This window comes from Theropithecus gelada, chromosome 19 (assembly GCF_003255815.1).
Source record: "Theropithecus gelada isolate Dixy chromosome 19, Tgel_1.0, whole genome shotgun sequence".
NCBI classification, from domain to species: Eukaryota; Metazoa; Chordata; class Mammalia; order Primates; family Cercopithecidae; genus Theropithecus; species Theropithecus gelada.
The window spans coordinates 49659475-49682556 of NC_037687.1; positions in this window are offsets into that span (position 1 = coordinate 49659475).

A 23082-nucleotide genomic window follows, 5' to 3' on the forward strand; every position below is an offset into this window, starting at 1 on the left:
GAACTATATTTTCCGGAACATTCTCATCTTCTTTCTCAAACCACTTAGAACCAACTTTTCAATTTTCCAAATCAAAGTCACAGGTGAAATATTCACCTTGAATCTCATGCACTTCTAGGCAAAAGCCAAAAGCAAATTCAGAGACATTTTTTAAACTTGACAGCTTTCATTAGCTCTATCAAAGTGTTAGAGGTAAGTGTGTTACAAACCAAAGACATACACGTACATTTTGCTATTGGTGTGTCTGTAGATCTTGGCTTGAAATGAATAAGCAAAGAAAAGAGAATAATCTGACTGTGGGGTGAGATGGCTCAGATGTTGAGCCAGGAAATAGGGTGACAGAGAGATCAGACAAGAGCCTCACTGAGTCCTGGGAATTCCAAGGTATTGATCCAAGGCAACAAGAGAAGAGAGAAACTCAAAGCTGAAGTCCGACCAGTGTAAACGAGCATCTCTTTCCAAAAAAAAAACTCTCCAGGCAATGTACACGCTGGCCTGGTCAGCTAGCAAGCCACTGACCTTTTGAAAAAAAAAGGAGTGTAGAATTAAAACTGCCAATAAGGCAAAACAATTACTCAACACAGATTTCATGAGCAAATGAATAAATGGGTGAATGATGTGAACATTTGTCAGTTGCAGTCAGCATAATAAATGAATCTGATATTAAAATTTGGAGGGAAAAATAAAACTGATGTGACCCTCTGTCAGATCACATCACTAAATATGTCGGGAGGATCCACTCCATGCCTGGCCCAGGCTCTATGCTGCTGGGGGACCGAGGGAGGACAGGGCGCCTGGTGGCACAGTCCTTTCCTCACTCACGCTGGCCCCTCCTGCAGAAGCCCAACCAGTGCCTACCAGGGGCCAGGGCAGATGGCCCCCAACCCCTGCCTTGGTCCCCTACCCAATTCTGCCTAGAAGAGTCCTCCCAGTGCCGAAAGGTGGGCTCCCAAACCCCAAACCCCAAGCCCAGATCTGGGGTCACCATGTGAACTCAACCTTGGCAAGAGACTGTGGGGTTAGCCCCACCCAACAAAGAGGCCCAAGAAACACTCTCAGCCTCCAATGTTAGTGCCAGGGCAAAGCTGAGACAACCACCCCTGCAGCTTCTCAGTGATGAAGAGGGCTGAGGCTCAGGGCTATCTCAGGGGCTTAAAGCCAGGACTGCAGAGCAGCCTGAGCTGATTCTCCTAAGAACATTAAATACCCAGCTGCTCACCGCTCAGATCACACCTCCATTTGCCAAGCACTTGACTCAATTAACAGAACCTTTCCACCCCTCCCCATACACAGTGAAGTGTGCATTTTCCTTCCTTGTTTTGTACAATTGGGGAAACTGAGCCAGTCAAGAATGGGTTCTTGAGGGTCAAGTGAGGACATCAACTCCCCTCCCTTCCCATGGACTCTCTTGCGCCCACTCTTGCCCCTGCACAAGCTCACTCCTGGCAGGTGATCCCCTAGCCCAAATTCTATATGGGCTTCCTCAACTACTCAACTACAGTGACGAGTTCACACTGTCCAGTCCATCTGGGGCAACCAAGGCCCAGACAAGAGAAAATGCAGCCTCAGGTCCTGGAACTTATGGCAAGAAACACCCTCAGCCTCCTGCCTTCCAAGCTTCAGCCTTCCTGCTCCTCTCTGGGCTACTCCCTTGGGCTCTTAATTCTGCAGAACTTCAGAGGAGCAAATGAGCTGGGAACAGAGATGTCTGCCCCAAGCAGTCTCCTCCTAGGAACAGGCACTCCTCTTGCAGAGGCATCTTTGCAAACTGTCAGGAAGATACAAATATGCTTTGCCCCTAGAACTTCTCCCCAGCCCGATTATGAGAACTTGGGCTGGTCCACCATCCATCATTTCCCCCGGATGTTGCCGGCAGAGGCTAAGAGCCTGTAGGCTGAGTGGTCCACGTGGGGCAGTTCTGTGAGCCCCGGGCTTTCATCCTATCTAGGGCACAAACACAGCCCTCTCCCCCTACCGCTGTCCTCCTCAGGGACCCTACCAGGTCACCTCACCTGCTGGCCCCAGCTGTCCCCAGAGGAGCCGGCTCTTGGTCATATAATTAACTCACTCTCTCCCCTTTAACTGGGGACAGGCAGAGGGAGGCCCCCACTGAGGTCCTGGCCCAGGCTCCCCCTTGTTGAATCAGTGAAGTTAGGAGGGCCGGAGCTGGGCAGGAAGTTGGATTCTAGCTCTGCAAAGTCTCTGGACCTCAGCTTTCCTTCCAGGAGAATGGGATAACAACTTCAGCTCCCTCCCATCAGAGGCTTCTGGAAGGCTCAAATGAGAAGGCCTAAGGGACCTGGCCTTAGGAAGGATTCATCAGATTGCGTGAGCCCGGTTCCAATGGTTCAAGCTCCCTTGAACTGACCTGCGTCTCCGGCTATTTTCTCAGAGGAAGCCCTGAGACGAAGATGCAAATGCGGGCGGTTTGGGCGGGAAGTTTGTGCGGAAGTTTGTGCGGAAGTTTGTGCAGGAGGTAGTCCCAAAAAATGCCAGGGGATAGCGGGGAGGCGGGGAAAGAAAGGAAGCCTGTACATAGCAGGCTAAAAAGTGCACTGCACTGAGGGCACCAGCCCTGAGTCGTAAGACCCTCAGCGGAACCCCCATGCTGCTCCATCCAGGGAGAGAAGAGACCGCTGCCTACTCATCAGCTCCCATCCTATCATCGACTGAGGGGTGCTCCAGAGGTGTTAACTCCCTGGCATGTGTGCTTGCCCCATGACAAGCCAGACACACACCAGTGACGAAGGACACCCCCAGGCAGAGTCATGGATGCTGGTGTGAGGACGCCTCACCCTGAGTGGTAAGTGGCTGCCAAGGGGCACCGAGAGTATGTACTATCCCTGCTTAATAAAAAAGGGTCGGCTGGGCACGGTGGCTCATGCCTGTATTCCCAGCACTTTGGGAGGCCAAGGCGGGTGGATCAGGACTTAAGAGACCAGCCTAGCCGACATGGTGAAACCTTATCTCTACTAAAAATATAAAAATTAGCCGGGTGTGGTGGTGGCCGGCACCTGTAATCCCAGCTGCTCGGGAGGCTGAGGCACAAGAGTTGCTTGAACCTGGGAGGCGGAGGTTTCAGTGAACAGAGGTTGCACCACTGCACTCCAGCCTGGGCAACAGAGGAAGACTCCATCTCAAAAAAAGAAAAAAAAAAAGTGTCAAAAAGCAAACAGGGAACCTGATTCCATTTCAAAGAACAATCCCCAGGCTGTCTGCTCTCCAGAGAAGCTAGGAACCTGGCTGATCACAGAAATCTGGAGGCGGCGCCAAGGTCCCTGCCCTGCACCTCCTGCACTGCCTCTCTTGCCCTGCCTCTCTCACCATCACATAGAGCCTGCCATGGCCACAGATGCACCAGCCACCGAGCTAACCGGTGGGGTGACAAGGAAGGCACATATCCTCCAGAAACTGGGGTCACCTCTGGGAGATGCAGCAGGTGTATAGCAGTGGAGACACAAGGTGGTGTGCCCTGTCCCCGTCTCAGGAGACCCTGACACCAGCCGAGCCTCAGAAATCCATCGCCCATGTAGGAGCTCCTGGGAGCTTCAAAATGCCAAATGCAGATGAAAACATGTGTGCCTAAAATCCACTGAGCCAGAACCACCAATGCTTTGGGCATCCCTTTCTATGAAGGTTCTTACATTGATATTCTAGCTCCCAATGTCAGGAAAAATTATGTAAAAACAAGAAAAATGCCCCTGCCACCAGAGAGTTTATAGTCCAGCAGCGGGGGAAAAGGGGATGAAGGAAGTAAGGCCAACACCAATTTGAAAGGGTCGTCTTCTCCTCCCTTGCCAGTCAAATCTGGTGCACTGTGTCTGCTGCATCCATTCAGGACACAGTGATTGCTCTCTCCTTGCAGGCCCTGGGGGGATTTGGGGGGCTTCCCCGGAGGATTGGGATGGTGTTGACATTCTATACAGAGGGCCCAACAAGAGAAAACGCGTGGAAGGTGGAGGTGTCTGGAGTCCGTGAGGACCAGCTAACAGGGCACAGATGCCAGTGGCTCGTGGGCTCCACCCTTGGCCCTGTAGCATTGTAGACTCCCAAAGAGGACACTTTCTCTTGAGAGTGCCCCACAGACTGCATTCTAGAACTGAGTTCTGGTTCTGTGTCTGCTCTTCAGTGGCCACGTGGACCCAGACACCTGACTTCCCCTGTCTAAGGACCTCCTGGGTCTTTGTGCAAATCCTATAGGATTCTGCATGTGACAACCCAGGTCACTGGGCAAAGCCACAGGCATTGCTAGGAGTGAGAAAGGAGTCAGCCCCCAAGACGCAGAACCACGGCTGTGAGTCCCAGGGCCTGCCCACAGCAGACCCAGGATGCCCAGGAATCTGCTCCCAGCACATTCCCCACTTGGCTGTGGCCTTGGAGACCTCCCTGCCACAGGACGGACAGAGCCTCCCATCTCCCAAGGACTCGCAGCAGAGCAACACAATCTGTGTTAGGATTTCCAAGGAAGCAGGCCTCCCTTTTCCACATCATTGCACCAGTGCTCCATGCATTCTATTTTAGAACGACTTTCTCTGCCTTACCCCCAAACCTTCTTAATAGTGCTGGGAAAAAATATTATATACAAACAGTGATTATAAAAAATTATTTGTATACGTTGCTAAAACGTGCTCTACATCTTTATTTAGCATCGTCTCCATGAAAGTATCTCAATCCTTGAGACCTTGACACTGGCTTTGCGGAGGCCTCTACACACCTCCCTCCTCAGCGTGCAGAGGTGGGGCAGATTCTACCTAGCCCACATCAGCACCTGGCAGGGACCTCTCTGCACCCAGCCTGGTAATTCCCCTTTTCCCTGGGCTTTTTTTCTTTTTCAGCATCATACATTATATTTAAGTCTCTCCAGCAATACAAATTTCAATTTGGCCAAGCTCTTTAATATTAATAGTTGTCAATCCAAATGCAGAGTGCATAATAAAAAATTTAATCGAAACGAATAGCTCACATATTTCTCTACCTCCTAAATATAGTTACCAATTAGACAAAAGATTTGGTTATATAACTTTGTAGAATTAAAGCCACCTACTAAGGACCACCAGTTAGGGCTGAGAAAGCAACAGTGCAGATTGCATTCTGTCCATTACTCTTAAAGATAAAGCACATCTCACCTTATCCTTCCTTTCCACCTAGGCACAAACTGAACATGGAATGTGCAGGCATGCAATTCACCAAAGTTGTTAAAGCTAAATTGTAATCAGCTAAATTGTAATCAGCTAAATCAGCTAAATTGTAAAAGTCACCCAGAGTGATAACAGAAGGGACCTGGGGCATCCCTTCTGTCGCCCTTTACAGCTAAAGCAACAGCGTCCCCATTGCCACTACCTCATTTTGCAGACAGAATAACTGAGGCTCAGAGGCATGAGCCTCAGCTTCCTAGTTCCTCAGACACAAAATTATCATGCGAAGAGGTTATTTCTGTTTAATATGAGAACTAAGTTACTGCCGGTTTCCCTGCTCTATGCTGAGAACCCACACGTCACCACTGGATCAGGGGAGCCACGGTCCCCAGAGCCTATGAAAACGTCCACAGCCAGAATCGCTTCCCAGGCAGAGCAGACACAAGGGCTGACTTTCCATTGTGATGACCAGGGGACTGATGGGGCGTCCCAGAACCGCAGTTCCAGGGGCAACCCCCCGACGATCCAGCATTTTATGGAATCACTGAGCTGGAAAAGACCCTGCGTCTCCTATCAAACCCCATCCCCTCCTATTGCAGCAGCAGAAATAGTCCAGGGGAAGCTAAGAGATTTGACCAAGGTCATGGAGCTAGTTAGCGGCAGAGCTGGGACTCGAACCTCCAGACACACACACACACTCATGCACTCAGGCATCGAAGAGTGCTATAAGCGCTGGGTCCAGCCCTCACCAGGCTCCCCCCGTTGCGGTCATCCTGCTGGGTACCTGGGGTATTTCTTTGGCAAATTACTCCAGACCTCTTTTGTGAGCTGCTCTAGGCTCTGCCCTGAGTTCCATCAAGCAGGAAGTTTAAATGAAATGGCTCCCAAGTTCCTTAAATGGTTTAATAAAACATATACTGACTGCAATGTGCAGTTTATAGTGGCAAACTATTGCCCCTCAGTTGGGAAAAATGACCTCCAGTTGGCAATATTCCTTGCAGCTTCATGATTCTAGTCTGCTGTTGCCCATTCCCTCAACCCACTGGGCAATTCTTTTCCATAACAAGGCCGGCTGCAGCCACCGCGTGCACTGCGGCCGAAGGTGCTCAGCCTGTACCTCCACAGGGCCCATTCTGTGACAAGATAAAAGAAACACCAGGCAGATGACAGTGGCACATTCAGAGGACAGGAAAGCTGCCTGGAGAGCAAAGAGAGCCCAGGAAATAAATGCAGGGGATTCAGAGAGATTTGGGGAAATCAAATGTGGCATGAAACGGAAAGCACTGTGTGAATGTAAGATTCCTATTGAACACCACCTAGAATTGGGATGGACAACAGGTTAATCAGATTCGGGGGGGGGGGGGGGGGGGGGGGAAATGCCTGTTCTTGGCATCTGCAATGGTAAGATTTAGAAAACTCGAGGAGGGTATAATATGAATTTCTAAAACTCTCCCACGTTCATAACAAATAGCTATTAATAACGCTTAATCACAAATGCCATTTCCGATATTTGGTGCTGAAAGGTTTTGCCTCGTCTGAAAAGTACTGGAATTTGACTGCCAGAAACTGATGACCTTTTATCCTAAACTGTGCATCGAGATGGCTTGTTAAGCTCATTAGTATTATATGGTGAATTAGATTAGGCCATTTTATGATTTTTCAAAAAAGGCTTTTTTGATATAAAAAAGCAGCAATTTCCTTTTTTGACATTTTTCATTTTTAAGGTAATAAAAATGGCACATGTGTACCATGGCATAATGGATTAATTAAGGAATATTATGTTTATCCTAACTCTTAACCGAGTTGTACATCTTCATAACTCACTCATAAAAATTAATGCATTATCTTATACCATGGGATGATAGATCTTCTATTTTTACCAAACCTGCTCAGAATACATTGTTCTAAATTGGATTATTCTGAGAAATAGTGAATGCCATATTCCAATATCATCAGCCCAAAATCATATTGTGATTTTAAAATGTTACATTATTATATATAAAATCTAAACCTTCTCCCCACTGTGGCTTTGAATTTCTGGACTCTTCTGGCTCTTGGAGGATCTAGCTGCCCCCACCACCTACCCTCACAGCCTATTTTATATCTTCTCTCATTCACAATGGATTTGTTGTTTAAAAAACACATTCATTGCATCAAAGAGTCACTGGACAATATTTTTGGCTATCCCTTTGTGTCTTGATGTAGATGTGAATATAAAAGAATATTCATGCAAGATTCATAAAGGCCCCAGATTTCTAAATCAACAGATGAAAAATCCCTAAAAATAATAATGTCCAGATGTTGCTTATTTAAATGAGCTGCTGCCATTTAATGTTGCCAATCACAAAAGTGATAGAATTTGTGAATTTCAAGGTATTCATAATTTACAGAGGATTATAATTTTTTATCAAGGGAGCATCCAAGGTGATTAAAATCAGTGATTTCAATAAATACAAATGATTCTTTCACAGAGGCTACCTTTATAAACTTGGCCTCATACCACGAAGCCCACACTTTCACATTGTAGAGTCTTTTTCTTTCCCAGGCCCCTCTTCAGCAGGAATGTGACCTGCCAGGCCTAAAATGCAGATTATTTTTAATGTGCTACAACTTCAGAATTGAAGGAACTCTTAGAAGTCATATCAACCCAATTTCTCTTAAGGGTAAGAAAATGGAGCTCAAAAATGTTTGACCCAAAGTCTTGGAGCTGAGAAGTAAGAAAGAAGCTTCCAGAATCCAGCCTTCTGAGATCCACCCACTAAAATTTAGGTTTAGCGTTACTATAATCCCAGGCTCACTGGCATTGCCAAAGGAGACTGGGAGAAATGAAGATTCCCAGGTTCCTTCCCAGACTGCCATACCTGCAGATCTAAGGCCTGGGGACCTGCACCTGAAACAGATTCTCCCAGCAATCCTGAAACCATCACTATAATGTATTCCCTGGTCTCAAGTCTCCTAGATGCCAAAAAATTTCTTTGGTGTGAGACAGGATGAAGGAGTCAGCACACCGTTCTTCTGCAGTTGACAAAGATCTTTCAACAGCCCAGGATGCTGCAAGCATTCTGACCCCAACGCTACCAGCATTAGGAAACTCCCATGCAAATGGTCATCAGGAGACCTGTTCTTGAGAGGCAGAAAGGTACAGTGGCAGGCAGAGCCGGCCTGATGTGCACCAGCAACCCTGGAGTAGAAATGAAACTCCACTCTACATTCTGGGCCGTGTCCGACTCTTGATTTCACATCCTCTGCTCTGTATGGCAAAGCAAAGACAGGGTATGGTGCCTCTGCATAGCTGGTGATGGGGTGTGAGCCACAGGGGGACATCCTGGGCACACCTCCTATAGTCCAGTTGCAACCAAGGATCTCAGCTTGAGTCAGAGTGATGCGTCTTGAATTTCTAATGGGCACCCGGAATTAGCCCACTATTCTAAAGGGAAGAGGGCACTGTACAGGACCCAGTGGGATTCCTTAAAGAAGGGCATGAGGCCAGGCACAGTGGCTCACGCCTGTAACCCCAGAACTTTGGGAGGCCAAGATGGGCTGATCACGAGGTCAGGAGTTCGAAACCAGCCTGACCAATATGATGACACCCCATCTCTATTAAAAATACAAAAATTACTGGGTGTGATGACGCGCACCTGTAATCCCAGCTACTCAGGAGGCTGAGGCAGGAGAATCCTTTGAACCTGGGAGGCGGAGATTGCAGCGAGTCAAGATTGCACCACTGCACTCCAGCCTGGGTGACAGAGGGGGACTCTGTCTCAAAAAAAAAAAAAAAAACATGAGGTTTGTGGGGAAAATTTAACTCATAAAGGCACAAGCGCAAGGCCAGTGGCCTCCTGCTGCCTGGCACCGAGCTCCCATGCTATGCATATGCATAACAATACAGGGAGGTTCACCGCCAGGGATGCTCATTTAGCCTTGAGAAAGGGCTACCTGTGGGAGAATTTCCACCCCCAGCTCCTGGCCACTCCTTTACTCCAGCCATCATCCTCTCTACAAATCCTAACAATAATATCTGCACGCCTAGTCCTTCAAAGAAACAGTCACTACATCCTGGTGCTACACTGAAGTAAAAATAGAGTTCTGTCCACCTTTGGTAGGCGACACCTGTGCCTCTGTTGGGGAAAGAAATTCATCTCCCTTCTTTCAAAATCCAGCTCCATTCGAGAACATGCCAGCCCTCTGAACTGAATGTTCTTTTTAAAGTTCAGTAATAAAACCCTCAAGGGTTCAAAAAGAAGTGGCTTAAGATCAAATGTGGGCCATTTAAAAAAGCACTTAAGTAGAAATTCTGTTAAACTGGATGTAAACTTTCCCCCACGTATCATTGCCAGGCATACGAAGGGATTATATAGTTCATCTAAAAGGACTTCAAGAAAAAGCTGCCTGGTACCCATCACAGTAGTTTCCAGGCCAGCCTTTCCTTAAATACATCTCATTTAAGTTGAAGATGGAACTGAAGGGCAGATGCTTGGGCTGCAGTTGGACTAAGCTTCAAAACTCTTTTGAAAATCTCTTGGAGGAGGAGGGCAATGTCTTAGGTAAAGGGGAAGCAGCACTGTTCTGGCCACTGGAAGGGTCTTCCCCGGCTGGGGCCTCACACTCCCCACCTCATAGGAAGCTTTTCTTCTGGAAGTTTTACTCTCACCTTCCCCTCTCCACTGCCAACACCAGCTGTAAATACGGAGGTCCAAGTCCCATGAAGGGAGCACAGGGAAATACACAGAGGACAGAGGGTGGCTCCCATGAGAGCTAAAGGATACTGCCATCCTCTGGCCACCAGAAGGACCTAGATGCTGCTTGGAAGACCACACACCCATCTGTGCCTCCCTTCCTCCAACCAGAAGGCCCGCCGTCTCTGTCCCAACCACATTAGGTGACCAGGGGGAAGAACCAGCTTTTTCATGATGTCTCAGCAAAAACCTGCAGCTTTAGACGCAGTTTAGCCTCCCTGTGGGTAGAGAGCAAGCTGAGAGCTGTCCAAGCCAGCTCTCCGTGGTTAGAGATGGCAGCCACAGATACAGGACCTGAGCCCTGGAGAGATCCACCCATTCTTCACCCTGGCTAGTTCACAGAATCTCCTCCCAGAACCCTCTGCACTATCAAGAGCCATACAAAAGGGTTTCACCCAGAAGGAACCTCACTGCCCACTTTCCCCAGGACGTCTTGGCCAACAGGGACTTTGACCAAGAAGGGACAGCCATGGTGACATCTCCTGAGGCAACCAAAGGCTCTGAGTTCTGTCACCTGGCCCAGGTAGTGGGTTCTGGGACCTGTGGGGCTGACAGGGCACTGTTCTGCTCTCTTCCCAAGACACCAACAAGCACAAAGTCTTCCCCATGACACTCCACTGCCCTTACCAATCAGGGAATCCTACTGCCTTTCCACCTCCACTACAGCTGCTTTCCTGGACACTGTCAGTCTGGGAGGTAGCATCAAATACTCATCTCTGAAATGGGATAATGACAGTACTTATTACATGAGGTCACTACAGAATTAAATAAGATCATGCATATAAATGAGCATGGTGCTTGATGCCCAGTACACAGTTGTTAGGCGCTAGCAGCTACACACAGTGGATTTCCCCACAAGCTGAGCTGCCCTGCCCAACACTGGTCTGGGCCCCATGGAGGCCTCCAGACAGGTGTGAACTCTTACACGCAAAAAGGAGCCAGCAGTTCAGCATGCAAAACACCTCCTGCAGGACAGGGCAGGACTAGGAGCAAACACCACTGCATCTGGCAACAAGAGGGACCGAGGATCCTGGCTGGTTTGCCCCTCAATTAAAGAACGAACATCCGCCATCCCTATGATTAAAACTCTTGCCTTTGCTTCAGAGGTTTTCAAACATTTTTTTCTACCCACAATTTTTTTCAAGTGAAAGTTTTCCAAGGCAGTTCACTGTGTAAAACAGATGTGCATGGAGTGACCCCGGAGGCAGGGCCCTGTGTGTCCTGGAGCCCCCAGCTCCCACTCCCTGGAGGTTTCTGCTTCATGAATATCCACTGGCAGGGGATTACATTAGACCAGTGGTTCTCAAAGTGGAGTTCCTGGGGCAGCAGAAACAGCATTGCCTGGAAATCTGTTAGAAATTCAAATTCTTGGATGATACCCAAGACCCTCTGAATCTGAAAATGTGGGTTGGGGCCCAACGTTGTTTTTTCAAAGCCCTCCACGCAATTCTGACACCCGCTCAAGTTGTAGATCCACAGCACGACTCCAGCCGTGGTGTCATACCTTGGTTACAAGCGAGCAGACAACCTCCCCACCCCCGCCTCCAATCACACTGTTTCCTGCAGGGCAATCCCTGATTTGATTGGCCTGGGAGGAGGCCTAGACATTGGCGGGTCTTAAAAGTTCCCTGTGTTGTTATCATCGATAGCCAAGTTTGAGAATTACCCCTCCAGTCTCTTGCTACTCAAAGTGTGGTCCGAGGACTGGCAGCATCAGCATCTCTTGCGAGCCTGTTAAGTATGCAGAATCTCACTTCCCTAGACCTGCTGAATCAGAATCCGCATGCTACCAAGACCCCCAGGGCTCTGTGTGTACATTCCTGACACTCTGGTCTAGGTCATTCCGTTTAAGACTTACAAAGAATCTTAGATGCCCACCCTTCAGGTAACAGCCTGCAGCTGCAATGGCTTGAGGCTCTCCAATGTCACCCAGGCTGTGGACTGCAGATAGACATCAGAACCAGCCTCCTCACTCCAAGAGCAGTGCTTCTTCCCACACCTATGTAGCCTTCATGTAAGCATGCCTGCCTCAACCTCCCTCACAAGCTTCTCTCAGCCTTCAGTCCCCATAGGAGAGGAGAGAGGAGTCTGCCCCACCTAAGGAAGCAGGAGTTGAGTTTGGAGGGTCAGGGCAGGGGTATCTTGCAAGAATTCTGCAAACTTCCAGAACCTTCCCTAGGGAGTCTGCCACTCATGGGGGCATTGGCCACCCGCTGTCTTGTTACTGGAGACCTGATCATATTTGGGATGTCACATTTCTAAAAACATTGAAGTCATGTTTAAATACACACACACACACACACACACACACACACACAGACACATTGGGGCCTAGAGAGGAGAAAAAGAAATTTGGTGAATGATTCCCGCATATGCCATACTTACATTTTTTAACTGTCAGTGTTGTCTCAAGTTATATTCTGTTGAGGAACAAAAATTATTCTGTTGAGTTCAGCCCACTCAAGAGCATCATTTTGTACTATTAACTGTTTTCAGACATGAAATAATACACACACATCCACATTAGAAAAACTTCATTATTTTCTTGGGGTACTGCAGGAAGAAAATAAAAATGACTTGGGGGTAGGGAAAATTCAACACACTCGCCCCTTCACGGCCACCTCAACAAATACACGTGCCTCTACCTCCCCAGCTAAAACTCCCTCTCCTTTGGGCAGCAAGCTCCTCCATGTTGAGGGCCTCACTCCACCCTCTAGAGTTGAGCACAGGGACCCTCAATAAATGCTTAGCTGCTCACTGGCAAGAGATAGTGAAAGACAGGGGCCATCGGAGCAGAAGAGTCAGGGAACTCAAGGTCAAATGAATTTGTGGCCACGTTACCACCACCTACTGGGCAACCAGGCAGGTAGAGAACAACGCCAGGTCAAGACCCAAACTTCACCTTTAAACAGGAAAAAAAAAAAACCTAATAGCTTTCCCTGTTTCCAAAATGTATGGGCATAGGTTAACACATACTTCTCCTGCCTCTTCTCAGGCACGAAGCAACTGCCACCCTCACCCCTTCCTCCAGTATTTATCAAGCTCCTACTAAGTATAGGCCCCTTGGCTCAGGCAGCACTGCACATTTTCAAGGATGAAATGCAAACTCCAAAGTCATTTCTGTCTTTCTTGCAATGTGCTAACATGCCGATCACATTATCATCCTGCAACTCCGATTATCGTACTTTCCTTTGTGCAAAATGAATCGAGCCAGAAAACTCTAAGGGTAAAAGTCCAGCTCTGCCAGGCCTAAACCACAGCCAAAAGTTCATGAAAAACACTGTTGTGCCTCACACTGCAGCCGCGTGAAGCCTATTGTTGAAATACAGTAGTTGCTGGGGGCTGGCAAGCGGGGGGAATGTCGTGCATTCCCAAACATAAAAGGAGAACCACAATCTCTTTGCCTGAGAAAGACGCAAGACCAGCCATTTCCTGCAGCCCCCAATATCCCCTAAGTAGTTGGGACTGATGGGTGATTTCCATAATGCACACAAATATGTAAAATCAATTAAGACTTTTCTCCCGTGGAAGAAAGAACAAATAACTATCCATGCTTTGTCCTCTGTATCAAGAAATATCAGAAGGTTCCTGGTACCAAGTCCACACATCCTGGTGGGCAGAGAGGGTGGCGAGAAGGGGAGGAGGCAGAGAGAGAGAACTAACCACTCCCTCATCAGTAACAACGCACCCACTGACCATCAGAGCCCGAGAGGCAAAAGGAGTGCCCAAGACAGCCTCTGAGAGATGGGAGAGCAGATCTCTACATTTGGGGAAAAATGTGCTGGGGTGGGCCAAAGGTATCTATGCTACAATTTACCCCAAACAACATGCGATCCAAAGAATGAAGGAGAAAGAATCAATCAACAGGTTCCCTTGTAGACCCTGGCTTACTTTCCTCTCAGTTATGGAAATAATTCACTTTTTTAATGCAAGAAGAAGTTATTGATTGGTTTGGCTTTTCTTCTAATCCTGAGGAAATCCTGTGCGTATTGACATGCCTGCATCCTAAAACTATCTCCTTAGAGTTGAAAGCTCATTTTGCCATGCAACGTAAGGCGTAGGTCTTAGAATTTAAACATAAGAATTAAAGGAAACTTAGCTCACCTAACTTCTCCTTCCATCTTCATTCTCTCCCTCAATTGGCTACCTCTCCCAGTGACAACATCACATCTTAGTATAATTACAATTTTTTTTCCTCAACCAGGACCTGACCTCAGGCTTACTAAAAACACCCAGAAAAGTCCCCTGGAGGCCTAGCAGTGGCTCATGCCTATAATCCTAGCACTTTGGGAGGCCAAGGTGAGAAGATTGCTTGAGGTCAGTGGTTCAAGATCAGCCTGGGTAACATGGCAAAACCCTGTCTCTACAAAAGAAATTCAGAAAAAGTAGCCAGGTGTGGTGGTGCATGCCTGTAGTCCCAGCTACTTGGGAGGCTGAGACAAGAGGATGGCTTGGGCCCAGGAAGTCAAGTCAAGGCTGCAGTGATCATGCCACTGCACTCAAACCTGTGCAACAGTGAGACCCTGTCTCAAAAAAAAAAAAAAAAAAAAAAAGCAAGAAAAAGAGAAAAAAAAAGCAGTTCTCTAGAAAGAGCCATCTTCAAATGATTTTGTTCATTTAATATGGTAGTGAGGAATGAAAGATTTGGAGTCACATGGACAGGCACATGTGCCCTGTTTAGGTAATGTGTGACTTGCACAAGTTACTTATCTTTGCTGAGCCTCAGTTTCTGTGTCTGCAAAATGGATTAGAGAGGAGGTTAAACAGAGAAAGCATACAGCACTTATCATAGGACAGGACTGGCAAAAGTTTCCCATAAAGTGCCAGGTGGTAACTATTTTAGGCTTTGCGGGTCACACAGTCTCTGTCTCAACTACCCAACTCTGCCTTTGTAGCGTAAATGCAGCTACAGACAACATATAAACAAATAGGAGTGCCTGCAGGCCAATAAAACTTTATTTATGGGCCCTGATATTTAAATTTCATACAATGTTCCAGTATCATGAAACATTATTTTTCTTTTGACTTTTTTCAATCATATAAAAATGGAAAAGCCATTCTTAGCTCATAGGCCATATGAGAACAGGCAGAACCATACTAAGAGCCACTGCACACACCCATGAAGACAGCTGCTAGCATAAAAACGGAAAATAATAAGTGCTGGCAAGGGTATGGAGGAAGTGGAGACCTGGCACACTGCTGGTGGAAATGCCAAATGGTGCAGCCACTATGGAAAACAGTATGGCAGTTCCACAAAAAATTAAACACAGAATTACCATAGATCCCGCAATTCCACGCAAAAGATTTAAGTGCGGGGTCATGAAGAAACATATAAACACAAACCAATTTACAAGAAAAATAACAAACAACACCAGCAAAAGGTGGGTGAAGGATATGAACAGACACTTCTCAAAAGAAGACATTTATGCGGGCAACAAACATATGAAAAAAAGCTCAGCATCACTGGTCTTTAGAGAAATGCAAATAGAAACCACAATGAGATACCATCTCACGCCAGTTTGAATGGCGATCATTAAAAAGTCTGGAAACAACAGATGCTGGAGAGGATGTGGAGAAATAGGAATGCTTTCACACTGTTGGTGGGAGTGTAAATTAGTTCAACCATTGTGGAAGACAGTGTCGTGATCCCTCAAGGATCTAGAACCAGAAATACCATTTAACCCAGCAATCCCATTACTGGGTATATACTCAAAGGATTATAAATCATTCTACTATAAAGACACATGCACACATATATTTGTTGCAGCACTATTTACAAAGTAAAGACTTGGAACCAACCCAAATGCCCATCAATGATAGACTGGATAAAGAAAATGTGGCACATATACACCGTGGAATACTATACAGCCATAAAAAAGGATGAGTTCATGTCCTTTGCAGGGAACCTGGAAACCATCATTCTCAGCAAACTAATACAGGAACAGAAAACCAAACAGTGCATGTTCTCACTCATAAGTGGGAGTTGAACAATGAGAATACATGGATACAGGGAGCGGGACATCACACACCAGGGCCTGTTGGTGGGTGGCGGGCAAAGGGAGGGAGAGCATTAGGACAAATACCTAATACATGCAGGGCTTAAAACCTAGATGATGTGTTGATAGGTGCAGCAAACCACCATGGCACATGTATACCTATGCAACAAACTGGCATATTCTGCACACGTATCCCAGAACTTAAAGTAAAATTTTTTGAAAAAAGAAACCTGTAAACCCACACTTACAGCAGTATTATTTATAATAGCCATGAGGTGGAGGCAGCCCAAGTGTCATTGATGGGTGAGTGGATAAACGACATAGGGGGCCGGGTGCAGTGGCTCATGCCTATAATCCCAGCACTTTGGGAGGCTGAGGCTGGCAGATGATTCAAGCCCAGAAGTTCAAGAGCAGCCTGGGCAACATAGCAAGACCCCGTATCTACAAAAAAAATTAAAAATTAGTGGTGGTGCACACATGTAGTCCCAGTTACTCAAGGGGGCTGAGGCAGGAAAATCACTTTAGCCCAGGAGTGTGGCGCTACAGTGAGCTATGATCATGCCACTGCACTCCAGCCTGGGGAACAAAAGTAAGATCCTGTCTCAAAATAAAAGAAAAGCAAACAAAAAATAAAATAAAATGTGGTATATACATACTGCATAGTGGAATCTTTTTCAGCTTTAAAAGGGAAGGAAATTCTGTCACAGGCCACAATATGGATGAACCTTGAGGACATTCTACTAAGCAAAATAAGCAGTCATAAAATGACAAATACTATATGGTTCCATTATATAGAGTGCCTAGAGTAGTCAAATTCACAGAGACAGACAGGTGCACAGCGGATGCCAGGACCTGGAATGGGTAGGGAGAATGGGGAGTTATTTAATGGGTCTAGAGTTTCAGTTTCAAAACGTTCTAGAGATGGGAGGTGGTGACAGTTGCACAGTGATGTAACTATTTAATGCCACTGAACTCTAAAATGGTCAAGATAGTTAAGTTTTATATTATGTGTAATTTGTTGCTATTGTTTTAAATTCTTAAATCTAAAAACACACACACACACAGGCAGTGTGCTGCATATGAGTCACAGGCTGTAGTTTACCCTTGGCATAGGGGCAGAAGAGCAACATAACAAACACCCCTAAAAAATGAGTAGGATAGGCATTGGGGAGCTTATGAGAAAAGAGGGCTCAGAGGCAACTGAAGAAAATTCTAAGATTCACTCACAAAAGTGTTTACCAGGCACCCACTCTGGAGCCAATAATCATAGACACAGAAATAAAGGGAGAAGCACCCCTGGACCTCATGAGCCAACCCTTGGATCCCATGTGTGGCCATCCGGGGAAGTCGGCCTGTGCACACGTGCAGGAAAGCACAGGGGCCCCCGTGGTGGTCCGGCCACTCGGGCACTCGTGTGGCTCATACATGGAGGTACGCCCTCCTTGGAGTGGTCAGTGATCTTGTCAGGGACAGAAAAGTTCAATGACTACAAGGGTGAGTTTAATTATATGTTGTCGCTGACTAGCAGTGGTTACGATGGTACAATTACACATGTAATTTATCAGCAAGATACTTGCATACATAATAAACCAAAAGCAAAACATTAAATTTCAGTGGAAGCTAAAAATATAAAACCGGGCCATGGTGCAAAACAGTCTCACTTGTGAAGGGGTGGAGGAGAAACACCACAGGCCTCCCTTCCCTTTTAAGGGCTGGCTGTCCCCACCCACCCACCGTGACCACGTGGCATCCATCTCAGGAATGCGTTCTTCAAACACCAAGCAAATCCCAAGCCCCCAGTGGTGTGTCAACAATGCTCCTTCACAAAGGAATGGGATGGAGAAGCTGGCTCAGGAGACTCACCACCCTTTCTGACGTTCTCTGAACTTGCTAACCAAGGACTCAAGGGATGCTGGAAAGACCACATGCCTGGCAACATCTTGGGGTTCCTAGCACTGGTATGAGACTGAGAGGAAAAGCCTAATTATCTGAAAATGTCCTATATTTTCATTAATCTTGAATAAAGATGGAGAAAGGGGGAAAGATGATGGAAGAGAGGAAATGAAAATAATAACAGTGCCGTGCTTGTATTAAATGCCTACTTTGAACCAGGCAGTGTTTTAAGTGGATCACACAGTGTAATCTACCAGATTGTTCCCAATTTACAGATGAGAAAACTAAAGTGCAAGTCCCTTGACACTGGATCAGACAGCTACTGAATGGTGGAGCCAGGGTTCCAACCTGCTTCCAAAGCCTATACCTTTGCAATACATTGTCAGGCGTAGAGGTCATTTATCTTTCTTCTTTAGTACATTCTCACTGGTACTGCTATAATGTCCATGGTACAATAATTTAAAAGTCAAGGGTGAGGTAACTTGGACCACTCTCATCACTGAGAATAAGTTTTCCAATAGATGGGCACGTTACACATACCATGCCAGAACTTGGGAATCCCACTCCCCAGAGCCTCAGCCTATCCCCTCAAGACAGCTGACCTCACAGGACTCAGCAGTGGCAAGCCCCACAGAGACCAACGCATGGCAGGTCTAAAGAGTACACACGAGAATCCCCAGAAGAACATGGAATACAGTGCAGATTGCAGAGGTTTGCCCAGGAGACAGACATCCAGTCACGTGGGCAGAAAGTCCTTTTAGCCTCATAAATCCCTCATCCACATCCTACATGGAAAGAGACCATCTTCATCTACATGTCCTCCATGCCTTCAGTCCCAGTCAACTGTGTATGTGCCCTTGTGGATTTTTAAAGACATTTTTATAACAGGGTGGTTTTCAGTTCACAGAGGTTGCCTTGCACAGTCCTAGACATATTTTTTCCATTTTGAAAAACTAGACTAAAAGAACTAGACTAAAAGAAAATGCCTTGTTATAATTGATCATTAGATTTTGAAAATAAAGCTTTCAAAAAATGCTTGGGAGACCAATGAGTGAATAGATGGTAAAAGTGAGATTTCGTTTAGATCAATGAGCCCAATATTCTCAGGTACATGTTAGGGCTTGAGATAGAGACCCACCCATCCACCCATTCATCCATTCATCCATCTATCCATCCACCCATCCATCCATCCACCCATCCACCCATCCATCCATCCACCCACCCATCCATCCATCCATCCACCATCCATCCATCCACTCATCCACCCATCCATCCATCCATCCACCCGTCCACCCATCCATCCATCCACCCACCCACCCATTCATCCACCCACTCATCCATCCATCCACCCACCCACCCATCCATCCACCCATCCACCCATCCATCCATCCACCCACCCACCCATTCATCCACCCACCCATCCATCCATCCAGCTACCCATCCATCAATCCACCCATCCATCCATCCATCCATCCACCCATCCATCCAGCCACCCAACCACCCATCCATCCATCCATCCATCCATCCATCCATCTATCCATCCAACCATCCATCCACTCATCCATTCATCCATCCATCTGTCCATCCATCCATCTGTCCATCCATCCATCCATCCATCTATCCATTTACCCACTCATCTATCTACCCATCCACCCACCCACCCATCCATTCATCCATCCACCAATCTATCCACCTATCCATCCTCCATCAATCCACCCATTTATCCACCCATCCATCTGTCTATTCATCTATCCATTCATCCATTCATCTATCCATTTATTTACATATCTATCCATTCACCCATTCACCCATCCATCTACCCACCTACCCACCCACCCATCCACTCATCCATCCAGCCATCCATTCATCAATCCATCCATCCATCACCCTACCCTCCCACCCATCCACCCATCTATCCATCCATCCACCCATCTATGTATCCATCCTCCCATCCATCCATCTAGTCACCAAAGCTTTACTGAGAAGCTATTGTGCATCAGGCACCATTTTAGGAACTAAGGAAATCACAAGGAACAAAACACATAAGCCCCTACCCTCACCACTCTTACATCGCAGTAGGAGAGACAGACCAGAAACCAGTAAAGGAGTAGGTCAGTAAAATGCTTCCTGCACCAAACAACACAATGGATCCCAAATCTTCCTAACGCAAAGGTAAATCAGAGCCATTTCCTCATTTGCTGTTATCATCAAGGATCAGTTGTAAAAACAAACAAGAGTGTCTCGTATGGAAATGTTAACAGTACAAAACTGTATTCCAACGTGGCAGAATTATCTAAGGGCAAATACTGCACGCAATATTTTGATGACAGAAGCTTTATTTCTCATTGTCTATATCCTTGATTTAAATATATACATGTATGTGGATGCACACGTATCAAGATTCAAGTATTTCAATATAAATTTTGTATTCAAAATACTTTTCCTGATTTCAGTTGATTGCCTATTTCGAGCCAATGTTGGAGCAGTAGTTTTTGTTCCAAATCAAAACAAGGATTTCTCTCTCTCTGTCTCTCTCCTTCTTTCTCTCTCTCTCTCTCTCTCTCTGTGTGTGTGTGTGTGTGTGTTTGTCTGTCTTTCTGTCTCTCTCGGTCTCTCTATCTCTCCCTCTCTCTTTCTCTATCTGTCTCTCTCTCTCTCCTATGCTCAACAATCTCTCCTTGCTCCCCCACCCTCTAGCCCTAAGGAGCCCAAATACCCAAGCTGCCTTCCAAGCCGAGTGGTACCAAGGGCAAAACCTGTTTCTTCCCATTTATTTTTCTGTTGAAGGTCTCTGGGGCTGTGAGGACTGCGGTGCTGGCTGAAGCCACATCACACAAAGGCGCTGAGATAGAAGGACAAACCTTCCCACTTTGATTTGAGTGTGTAATTGTTTGAATACATCTCGCCCGCACTACAATAATGTCATCCTTGGTTGACACAGATTTTAAAGCCCTTTGAAAAGGTGGAATGTTATCAATCATGAGCGTGATTATAATGGGATTTAAGTGGAAGACGCTAAGATTCAGGCCCTCGCTCGGGCCAGGCTCCTGACAGAGGAGGAGGGAGAGAGGAGGAAGAGGGCTGTATTTCAGCCAAGGAAGGGATGCCCTGCGCCGTGTTCACCCGCACATCTTCTCCCCCAAAGCCAAAGACATCTGAAGAAGCACCATGGAACTCTGGAACTCCGACAGGAATTTCCCCCACACACTAAAAATATCTGCTCTTGTTCCTACTAGGTTAGACCAACAAGAGCTGATTGGGCCCCCCCCAGGGGACATATGGCGATTTCTGGAGCTATTTTGATTGTCACAATGGAGGAAGTGTTGGTGGGGGCATGCTACCAGCATCTAGTGGGCAGAGACCAGGGATGTTGCAAAACATTCTACAGTGCACGGGAGGGCCCTGCAACAAATCACCATCCAGCCCAAAATTTCAATAATGCCAAATGTGAAAGACCCTGTGTCAGACCCAGAGAGGCTGGGCCACAGCGAGAGGAGCGGATGGGTCAGAGAGTGACAATTCTGGGGAAGCGGTTTGAAGCTACTTCCACTGGCTCAGCTATACCTCTGATTCACCAGCACACAGAGGCAGGTGACAGAGGGGAGGAAAAAACCAAATCACTTCCTCCTTTGCCTTTCAATCTAAAACACACCTTCCTTATTACGCATCAGAAGGAGCTGGAAAACCGACAATTTTTTTTTCTTCTTCTTCAAGGCAAAACAACCCAGGCCCAACAAAAACAAAATAATCTCTCTGACAGATCGCTGGGATGGTTGGACCTCTCTCCTGACAAATCACAACAGGGTCTACAGATGTGGAATTCACCCATCAAGCCCAGTCACATGCTCAGGATTACTAAGGCAAAGAATTGTGAATTTCATTAAATATGTTAAAGGGGAAAAAATCAGCTTTGAAAAATAGTAATCCTGTCTTTCAACAAAAATATTATAGGAAGCTATGAATTTGGTAGATCGGAATAGGGTGTTGGTACATGTTTTACTAAGGTAATATAATGGTACACTATTATTAGATCACATTAATCATTACTGTGCCAACGGCACTGACAGCCCCACTGAAAAGGATTGAAAGGCCTGGTAATGGATATAAATTACCCATTGTGTGATAAAAGGATTTTTACTAAGAAGGTAAGAATAAAACAGCAAATTTCTAATATAACTGTTGTGTAAAAACCAAAATAAAAGTAATCCACGGTCAGGAATATCCACAAAATCAGAAGTAAGCACTTTTCCAGCAATATAAAGTCACGATAAATATATATATATATTCATATATATATATATATATTTATATATATATATATATATATTCAGTGCAATATAAGATTAATTCCTGAGTGCATAATTCTGCTATCAATTTCCCTGGTTTATGTAGTGACCTCTGAGACGCGTGGTCAGGAGAAGGTGGGCTTGGCTAATTACATCTGAGGGTGAGTTTACAGAGATATCAGGGGCAGCCTAAGATGAGGCCACCGAAGATATCAAATACACATGTCGCCCTTTCTTTTGTATTTTAAGTTTGTACCAGCTCCTGCGCCGGAAATACACCCCGTCCGGGAGTCTGCGATCTAGAGTCTGACTGAGGTGACAAACACAGAGCTGCTTTGGGACAGGATTCATCCAAGACTGGGCCAAGCCGCTGAGTCACCCGGTGAGTGATGAGGAGCCCTACAGCAGGCGGCACTTGGACGAAGTCACTTGGCCTTTAGCAAAAGCCCCACCAGCTCTCAGCCCTGGTTCCAGGCTGCTGGCTGGCAGACGGGGACTCAGGGTGTCACGCAAGAGAGAAAGAAGTCACCCTTGTTGGGCTTTGCCTCATGGGGGGAACCTGTTCAGAGACTCAAGAACATGTCTCCACATTGCACGTTCACCCCACCCACAAGATATGGAACCAATGCTACCTCCCAGACACCTGTGACTCTGGAAGTTTCTCCATAGTTCTGCACAGGGACCAGCAGCCCAGAGAAGGCAGCCTGGACTTCCCCACAAACTCACAGACAGACACCAGTTCAACAAACTACAAATCGATGGTCCTTACCAGGCAAGTCTTAAAGCAATGGATCTCCCTCCTGGTTGAAGGATATTCTTAAAGCCGTGGTGGTCAGGAACTGCAAAAATAAGACCTGTTAGAAACTGTAAATGTCACACACGTCGACTTCAGTAAGTCACATAAACAGCATTCATCCAAAGTAACAATTTGCTGGGTTAGTTGAGAGCCTAAAAACCTTGAATAGCCCCCACTGCCCCCAATTCTTTGAGCAATTTAAAAAATGGGAACTATGTGACCTTTGCTGCAATGAACCAA